Here is a 10000-nt window from a genome sequence, read left to right as displayed (position 1 = left end):
ACATACACGCAAATACATACACATGCAAAGAAATCCACACAGGTAAAAACATACAAATACATTCTTCTGAAATACGGTTATTTTACACGTGAATAATATCTCATCCTCAGCATATATTATTCACACATTTCCCGATAAATTTGATACATATCCTCAGTATTTGATAATATATATTAAAAAAAAAAAAAAAAAAAAAAAAAAAAAAAAAAAAAAAAAAAAAAATATATATATATATATATATATATATATATATATATATATATATATATATATATATATATATATATGAACACATCTCTCACATTGCTGCATGTTAGATCTAGATATTTAATCGTAATAACTAACCGTTACGTTTTTAATGAATACTTAGTCTGTATTTTGTCAAGATAATGTGTATGCAATCAAGGCATCTTAGTGAGAAGTACCAGAGGACAAAAGATTTTCCTTATTTGCACTACTCATCTTCCTGTAATTGCACAGGCGTTCTCATTAAAGACAAGTTTGGCGGAGAGAGAGAGAGAGGGAGAGAGAGGAAAGGAGAGAGGGAGGGAGACGAGACGAGACGAGAGAGAGATAGCGAGAGAAAGAAGGAGAGAGAGAGAGAAGGAGAGAGTAACGAGAAAGAGAGAGAAAGAAAGAAAGAGAAAGAGAGAGAGAGACGAGACGAGAGAGAGATTGAGAGAGACGAGAGAGAGAAAGAGGGAGAGAAAAAGAAAGAAAGAGAGAGAGATTGAGAGAGAGAGAGAGAGAGAGAGAGAGAGAGAGAGAGAGAGAGAGAGAGAGAGAGAGAAAGAGAAGAAAGAAGAGAAGAGAAAGCGAAGTAGAGAGAGGGAGAGAGAGAGAAGAGAGAGAGAAGAGAGAGAGAAGAGAGAGGGAAGAGAGAGAGAGAGCAAGAAAGAGAGAGAAGAAAGAGAGAGAGAAAGAGGAGAGAAAGAAGAGAAGAGAAGGAAAGAGAAGAGAGGAGAGAAAGAGAGAGAGAGAGGAAGAGAGAGAGAGAGAGAGAGAAGGAGAGAAGGAGAAGAGTAGAGAGGAAGAGAGAGAGAGAGAGAAAGAAAAAGAGAGAGAGAAGAGAAGAGAGAGAGAGAGAGAGGAAGAGAAGAGAAGAGAAGAGAGAGAGAGAGAGAGAGAGAGAAGAGAAGAGAAGAGAAGAGAAGAGAGAGAGAGAGAGAGAGAGAGGGAGAGAAAGCGAAGAGAAGAGAGAGACAGAAAGAGAAGAGAAAAGAAGAGAGAAAGAGAGAGAGAGAGAGAGAGAGAGAGAGAGAGAGAGAGAGAGAGAGAGAGAGAGAGAGAGAGAGAGAGAGAATAAACTACATCCAGTACACAAAAAGGAACGAGAAAACAATGTGATTCTTGAGATACAGTGACGGACACTAATGAAATGCGAATAGGAACAGGAGAGAATATGAATAAAGGATATAAATGATATGATGAAAAAAGGAAATAAAAGAAAGAATTAAAAAGGCTTTCCAGAGAATTACCAGTACGAATGAAAATACTGGATATCTGTGAATTATCCTTACCGTCTTATTATCGAAAAGATAAGAAAAGAAAAAAAGTAAAGAAAATGATGTCATGTGTACGCAAAAAGAGTAAAAAGATGTAGTCAGTATAAATCAATCTAAGCTAGAGATACATATATAAGTAATGAAAGTAAATAAATTTCTAATACGAAAAAATACAGATTAAAAAAAAAAATTCTACTAAAAAAAAACATAGATAAATAGGTAAAAAATAAAGCCAACATAAAACGCATTAGTAGGATCTCTTCTTCGCCACCATCCTTGAGGTTAATCCTCGCATGATTCGATGAAGGATATGGTAATAAGGATTATTTTGCCGAGAATAGAAAGAAAGAGAGAGAGAGGGGGGGAGGGGAAGAGAGAGAGAGAGAGAGAGAGAGAGAGAGAGAGAGAGAGAGAAAAGAGAAAGAGTGATTAATAGAGAAGAGGAGATAAATATAGATTATAGATAAGAGAGAGAGACAGAGTGTGATAGATTGAGAGAGATGTGGTTAAATATAGATAGATAGATAGAGAGAGAGAGAGAGAGAGAGAGAGAGAGAGAGAAGAGAAAGAGTGAGATAGATAGAAAGAGAGTGAGATAGATAGATATAGATAGATAGATAGAGAGAGAGAGAGAGAGAAGAGAAAGAGTGAGATAGATAGAGAGAGAGTGAGATAGATATAGATAGATAGATAGATAGAGAGAGAGAGAGAGAGAGAGAGAAGAGAAAGAGTGAGATAGATAGAGAGAGAGTGAGATAGATATAGATAGATAGAGAGAGAGAGAGAGAGAGAGAGAGAGAGAGAGAGAGAGAGAGAGAGAGAGAGAGGGTGATAGATAGATAGATAGATAGAGAGAGAGAGAGAGAGAGAGAGAGAGAGAGAGAGAGAGAGAGAGAGAGAGAGAGAGAGAGAGAGAGAGAGAGAGAGATTAAGAGAAATACATGGCGCTGCAGATTACACGGAGAAAGAGACACAGCAGGTCAAGGAAGGTGCTGAAGGCCCAGGAGAGAGCCAGGACGTGAGGTCAAGAGAGGGATGTTTCTGAAATATTTGGCTGAAGAAGGAAAGAGAAAGGGACGCTTGAAAATGCACGGGTAATAGCAGTAGGTGGAGGATGGAGGGTGAAAAGAAACAGGGAGAAAGGGTGAAATGTGAGGAGATGTGTGTGTGTGTGAGAGAGAGAAGATATATATATATATATGTATATGTATATATATATATATATATATATATATATATATATATATATATAGAGAGAGAGAGAGAGAGAGAGAGAGAGAGAGAGAGAGAGAGAGAGAGAGAAAGAGAGAGAGAGAGAGAGACAGAGAGAGACAGAGACAGAGACAGAGAGAGAAGGAGGGGGGGTAGGGGGATGTGAGAGACAGACAGACAAAGAAAATTAAAGAAAAAAAATAATGAGACAAAGAAAAATAAGACAAACGAACGAAGAACAGAAAGAGACAATGCCTGAAATAAAAAGAGCCAGGGAGAAAGAGAAGAAGATAAAAAAAGACAGAAAGACGGAAAATACTCTTACTATGAGAAAGAAAAGAAAAAAAAAGATATAACCCTACGCCACCCTCCTGCCCCCTCCCTCTCCACCACCCCTTGCCCCCTCCCCTCCCCCTCCCCCTCACCCTCCACCATCCCCCTCTCCCTGCCCCTCCCTTCCCCCTCCCCTCCCCCTCCACCATCCCCCTCCCCTCCCCCTCCACCATTCCCCTCTCCCTCCCCCTCCCTCTCCACCACCCCTTGCCCCCTCCCCCTCCACCACCCCTTGCCCCCTCCCCCTCCCCCTCCCCCATCCCAAGAGCGGAAAGAAAGTTCGAAAACTTCGTCTCGGAAAGCCCGACTTATGCAAGAGCCCTAAGATCGAAAATACCACCCAACGACCACGGGAACAACGCCCTTAGAGCAACAGACCTCACAAAGGGGGCCAAGAAAGGAAAGGAAAGAGGTCACATCCGAGGTAAGGTCAGGTCACGGCGAGGCGAGGCAAGGCAAGGCAAGAGTAAAGCAAGATGTAACGGCGTAGCACATGCACGAAGATGGATTGCAGACAGAGGACGATAGGGCTTAGAGTGAAGAGAAGAAATCGTGGAGTCAACAAGGCCATAGATGCAAGGAAGAAGAAGAAGAAAGGAAGGAACCCTCGTATTCACTCCTTAACGTAAGGTCTTCTACAAAGAGTGAAAGAATCCTGCGTATAGTAAGCTGAAGATCCTATTTCCTTTTGATAAGATTTTTTTTTTTTTTTTTTTTTTCTTTTTTTTTTTTTTTATGAATGAAGGATTGCTGTTTATAAAGAGCTTTAGAATGTATTTTGTTTCATGTTGAGTGTGTTTTCTGAGGGGGTTTGATTCTGGTTATGATGGAGATGATTATGGTCATCATTATCCTTGTTATTTTTGTCTGTTTCCTTGCTATGGTTAATCTGTTTTTGTTATTGTAAGTTTGTCAAGATTATCATCACTATAATTCTTTCTCTTTTTTTTCTTAGTATCATCATCATCGTTATCATTATCATGATGTGTATATATATATACATATATATATATATATATACACATCATTATCATGATGTGTATATATATATACATATATATATATATATATATATATATATATATATATATATATATATATATACATATATATTATATTATTATATATATATATATATATATATATATATATATATATATATATACATACACATATGTGTGTGTGTGTGTGGTATGTGTGTGTGTGTGTGGTATTTGTATGTATGTATGAATGTATGCATGTATTTATGTATGAACGTATGTATGTATGTATGTATGCATGTATGTATGTATGTATGTATGTACGTATATATATATATATATATATATATATATATATATATATATATATATATATATATATATATTAATATGTATAATATATATTATATATATATATATATATATATATATATATATATATATATTATATGTATTATATATATATATATATATATATATATATATATATATATATATATATATATATATATATATATATATATATATATACATGTTTGTCTGCGTTTGTGTGTGACATGGATCGCTGAACAGCAATTTCCAAAACAATGCTATTATATAGTCCATACACTTCCACGCATGGAACGTTGATCTATAAGACTGAAACCACAGATGACAATAGTTTTACATCTCAAACATTTCTCGAGACTTGGAGACCATATCAAAAAAAAAAAAAAAAAAAAAAAAAAAAAAAAAAAAAAAAACACGTGCAAATAATTGAAATGACAGTTTCATATAATCTGGAAAGCCATGTCTATAACCATTTTTCATGGTCGAGGCCTGTGAATATTATCGTCCTTCTCTATAAGGAACTATGCTATCCTTGCCTACCTCCTGTTCTTTTCTAGAGAAGAACACAGCCATCGAAAGTTGTTGCAATGGGAACAGACTGACAGGTACAAGGTGAAGCATAAGCCCCCACATGAAGATAGGAACCACAGACCGCAAGGTACTAAGCAACGGGATACGAGAGACAGCGAGAGACAGGAAGATCTCACTTGTTGAGAGTCCAGAAGAGGAGACTGCTTTCGGAAGATAGAATGATAAGTAAGCAATGTCACTCACTTCCTGTACTGACACCACCATTACTCTCAGTCCTAATCGCAACAGCAGTATCATTATCATTCATACTGAGACACCGGGAAGACCGAATGAGAACAGAGCCACAGAGTTCAATCATTCCCCCTCTTGCTGCGGAGATCAAGTCAAAGAACAACCGCACTCTTTAGCTTTAGACTTTCGGAAACGATGTAATGGCGGTTCCTGTCCACAAGAGGAGAGGCAACTCTGATGTTTATGATCACCGGTCTGTCGCCCTGTTGTTAGTTGTAAGTGAAGTGCTTGAGAAAATTGTAGCAAAGGCCATCATCGGCTACCCTTATCATGAGTCATCTCGTGTGTGCTTGGCAATTTGGCTTTCGAGTGAAGCGCCCCTCTGCTGATATGCATTTTTTCATGTCATCTGGCTGCAATGAAGCACTAGACACAGACATCACACAGTAATTCCGGCCCAGGAGATTGAAAGAGCCATTATTCCGGCTTGGCACAAAGGCATTCTGGAAAACCCATACGCAGACGAGGACACTCTCGGAGGATAGCCGTTATCTGGTAAACATTGACCGTTATAGACCGTTAGAATATGAGTACCACGTGGTAAAGATATGGGTTCTTAGCGATTATTTAGATAAAAAAAAGCTGTTCTATGTTGATGGTATAAACGTGTTATCGAGTTATGAATTGTTCTGAACCTGAGGTGTATGAATAAGGAGGGAAAAAGGTGGGATGTTTTCTCATTAATTGTAATTCCCTTTCCAAATGAGCCATCTTGGTCTAAGAGTTGAAGTAATTTCAAAAGTGTAAATATTTCCAGAAGCAGCACGAACTAGGCATAGGTGATATATCAAAGTTTATCATTCTTTTAAGGAAAGTACAATCTTAAGTAAGGTAATAGATACGGTATTACGTTATGAAATTTTTTATTAGTGTTTGCTTTCATCATAACATTTCGATTAGTTGAAAATTTAAGGGAGGAATTTAAGGGTTGGCGTGCGGGCAAGGCCTACCTAATAAAGGGGAAGTGCTGTTAAAATGATTAAGGAAAACTCTACAGGATGAAAATGGGGCTATGGTAAGTAACAATTCTGAGACAGATGATATGGAAAATTGGGGGAGAAATGCTAAGTCTATCTCGTATCCTAGAAAACCGCCACTTGGCACATAAACAAGAAACAAATGTTTAAGGATGCACACCCACCTATTAGTAAAGAAGGCCTCTGGTGAACTTACGTAACTGTCACACACCCATAGAAGAGAGGTAATAAGGAAAGCACAGCTGTACTCGCTTCCAGAATATCACCATTAACAGGGGGGGGGGGGAGGAGCCGCGGTAGATAAGAAGCTGACCTTACTAGATAAAGAGCAGGAAGGGGATCAGAAGAATCCTTACTAAAATAATAATAAAATAAAAAATAAAAGGGGAGTTTCCTAAGCTTGCAACATTGAAGGAAAGTAGACCAACGAAAGCATCTGTGGATTCCAGCGCATCAAGAACAGTGGATCACCAGAATAAACACCTTTAGCCTTTGTTGTTCATTATCATTATCCTCATCATCAGCATCAATGCAACATCATAATCGCCATCATCATTTTAATTTCTTGAAGAATAAAATATATACATTTCGGAGCTCCTAGAGAAACCGTGAGATCACTTGCTCTAAGTGGAAAAGCCTCTGATAAAAACATTCTGGAAGGAAGAATCCCGTGATCATTCAAGTAAGAGTCTTTTATATTTCTTCAAATACATCATGATTAAGCGACGAGTGCGAGTTTTGGATAAAGCGGATTCAAATGTCTGCGAGTTGTTGGTTTTGAGTTGCATAATGAAAGAGCAAAACGTGGTGTTCTTGCTGGTACTTTCTCTCCCTTTTTTCTATTCACTTGTTTATATTTACTCTTTTTTTCTCGTTTCTTTGTCTGTCTGTCTTTGTCTTTTTTGCTATTCACTTGTTTATATTTACTCTTTTTTTCTCGTTTCTTTGTCTGTCTGTCTGTCTGTCTCTCTATGTCTTTCTCTCTCTCTCTCTCTCTCTCTCTCTCTCTCTCTCTCTCTCTCTCTCTCTCTCTCTCTCTCTCTCTCTCTCTCTGTCTTTCTCTCTGCCTGTCTTTCTCACTCTCTCTCTTTCTCTCTCTCTTTCTCATTCTCTTTCTCTCTCTTTCTCATTCTCTCTCTCTCTCTTTCTCTCTCTCTCCCTTTCTCTCTCTCTCTCTCTCTCTCTCTCTCTCTCTCTCTCTCTCTCTCTCTCTCTCTCTCTCTCTCTCTCTCTCTCTCTCTCTCTCTCTCATTCTCTCTCTCTGTCTTTCTCTCTCTCTCTCTCATACAATCAATTTACAATGCGCAATCTCTTTACCTCCTTCTCACAGCCACTCTCGCTCCCTCCGAAGAATATAACCAGTTTTCAGAAAAGGAAAGAGCAAAAAAAAAAAAAAAAAAAAGTTGATAATTTTTTCCAAAGTCCTTTTAATCGTTCAGTCAAGCGTGATTCTCAACTTCTTCTCTTTTCGCTGGAATTTAGCTAATGCGAGGATTAATGGACTCGGTGCTCCTTTATCGTTACGTCCATCTAGAAGCTTCCCGATCTCAAGCTGAAGGCATTCTTCACCTCTTGCTGTTAGTACACGTATCCATGTATGTGTGGTTGTTTCGACACCCGTAAGTAAACGTGTTCGAGGAATGTTTGTTTTGGGAGTGAACGTGTTCGAGGAATGGTTGTTTCGGGAGTGAACGTGTTCGAGGAATGGTTGTTTCGGGAGTGAACGTGTTCGAGGAATGGGTGTTTCGGGAGTGAACGTGTTAGAGGAATGGGTGTTTCGGGAGTGAACGTGTTCGAGGAATGGGTGTTTCGGGAGTGAACGTGTTCGAGGAATGGTTGTTTCGGGAGTGAACGTGTTCGAGGAATGGTTGTTTCGGGAGTGAACGTGTTCGAGGAATGGGTGTTTCGGGAGTGAACGTGTTAGAGGAATGGGTGTTTCGGGAGTGAACGTGTTCGAGGAATGGGTGTTTCGGGAGTGAACGTGTTAGAGGAATGGGTGTTTCGGGAGTGAACGTGTTAGAGGAATGGGTGTTTCGGGAGTGAACGTGTTAGAGGAATGGGTGTTTCGGGAGTGAACGTGTTCGAGGAATGGGTGTTTCGGGAGTGAACGTGTTGGAGGGATGGGTGTTTCGGGAGTGAACGTGTTCGAGGAATGGGTGTTTCGGGAGTGAACGTGTTAGAGGAATGGTTGTTTCGGGAGTGAACGTGTTCGAGGAATGGTTGTTTCGGGAGTGAACGTGTTCGAGGAATGGGTGTTTCGGGAGTGAACGTGTTAGAGGAATGGGTGTTTCGGGAGTGAACGTGTTAGAGGAATGGGTGTTTCGGGAGTGAACGTGTTCGAGGAATGGGTGTTTCGGGAGTGAACGTGTTAGAGGAATGGGTGTTTCGGGAGTGAACGTGTTCGAGGAATGGGTGTTTCGGGAGTGAACGTGTTAGAGGAATGGGTGTTTCGGGAGTGAACGTGTTAGAGGAATGGGTGTTTCGGGAGTGAACGTGTTAGAGGAATGGTTGTTTCGGGAGTGGACGTGTTAGAGGAATGGTTGTTTCGGGAGTGAACGTGTTAGAAGAATGGGTGTTTCGGGAGTGAACGTGTTCGAGGAATGGGTGTTTCGGGAGTGAACGTGTTAGAGGAATGGGTGTTTCGGGAGTGAACGTGTTAGAGGAATGGTTGTTTCGGGAGTGAACGTGTTAGAGGAATGGGTGTTTCGGGAGTGAACGTGTTAGAGGAATGGGTGTTTCGGGAGTGAACGTGTTAGAGGAATGGGTGTTTCGGGAGTGAACGTGTTCGAGGAATGGTTGTTTCGGGAGTGGACGTGTTAGAGGAATGGGTGTTTCGGGAGTGGACGTGTTAGAGGAATGGTTGTTTCGGGAGTGGACGTGTTAGAGGAATGGGTGTTTCGGGAGTGAACGTGTTAGAGGAATGGTTGTTTCGGGAGTGGACGTGTTAGAGGAATGGGTGTTTCGGGAGTGAACGTGTTAGAGGAATGGGTGTTTCGGGAGTGAACGTGTTAGAGGAATGGTTGTTTCGGGAGTGGACGTGTTAGAGGAATGGTTGTTTCGGGAGTGGACGTGTTAGAGGAATGGTTGTTTCGGGAGTGAACGTGTTAGAGGAATGGTTGTTTCGGGAGTGGACGTGTTAGAGGAATGGGTGTTTCGGGAGTGGACGTGTTAGAGGAATGGTTGTTTCGGGAGTGAACGTGTTCGAGGAATGGTTGTTTCGGGAGTGAACGTGTTAGAGGAATGGGTGTTTCGGGAGTGGACGTGTTAGAGGAATGGTTGTTTCGGGAGTGGACGTGTTAGAGGAATGGTTGTTTCGGGAGTGAACGTGCTAGAGGAATGGTTGTTTCGGGAGTGGACGTGTTAGAGGAATGGTTGTTTCGGGAGTGGACGTGTTAGAGGAATGGTTGTTTCGGGAGTGGTAGTGGACGAGACTGGGTGGTTGTTTCTGGAGGAGACGTGTTAGAGGAATGGTTGTTTCGGGAGTGAACGTGCTAGAGGAATGGTTGTTTCGGGAGTGGACGTGTTAGAGGAATGGTTGTTTCGGGAGTGGACGTGTTAGAGGAATGGTTGTTTCGGGAGTGGACGTGTTAGAGGAATGGTTGTTTCGGGAGTGGACGTGTTAGAGGAATGGTTGTTTCGGGAGTGGACGTGTTAGAGGAATGGTTGTTTCGGGAGTGAACGTGTTAGAGGAATGGTTGTTTCGGGAGTGGACGTGTTAGAGGAATGGTTGTTTCGGGAGTGAACGTGTTAGAGGAATGGTTGTTTCGGGAGTGAACGTGCTAGAGGAATGGTTGTTTCGGGAGTGAACGTGTTAGAGGAATGGGTGTTTCGGGAGTGAACG

Source organism: Penaeus japonicus, unplaced genomic scaffold (assembly GCF_977035675.1).
Source record: "Penaeus japonicus unplaced genomic scaffold, GWHDUDI00000001_assembly GWHDUDI00000016, whole genome shotgun sequence".
NCBI classification, from domain to species: Eukaryota; Metazoa; Arthropoda; class Malacostraca; order Decapoda; family Penaeidae; genus Penaeus; species Penaeus japonicus.
The sequence above is the reverse complement of the archived record's forward strand: the minus strand, read 5'-3'. Positions refer to the sequence as shown.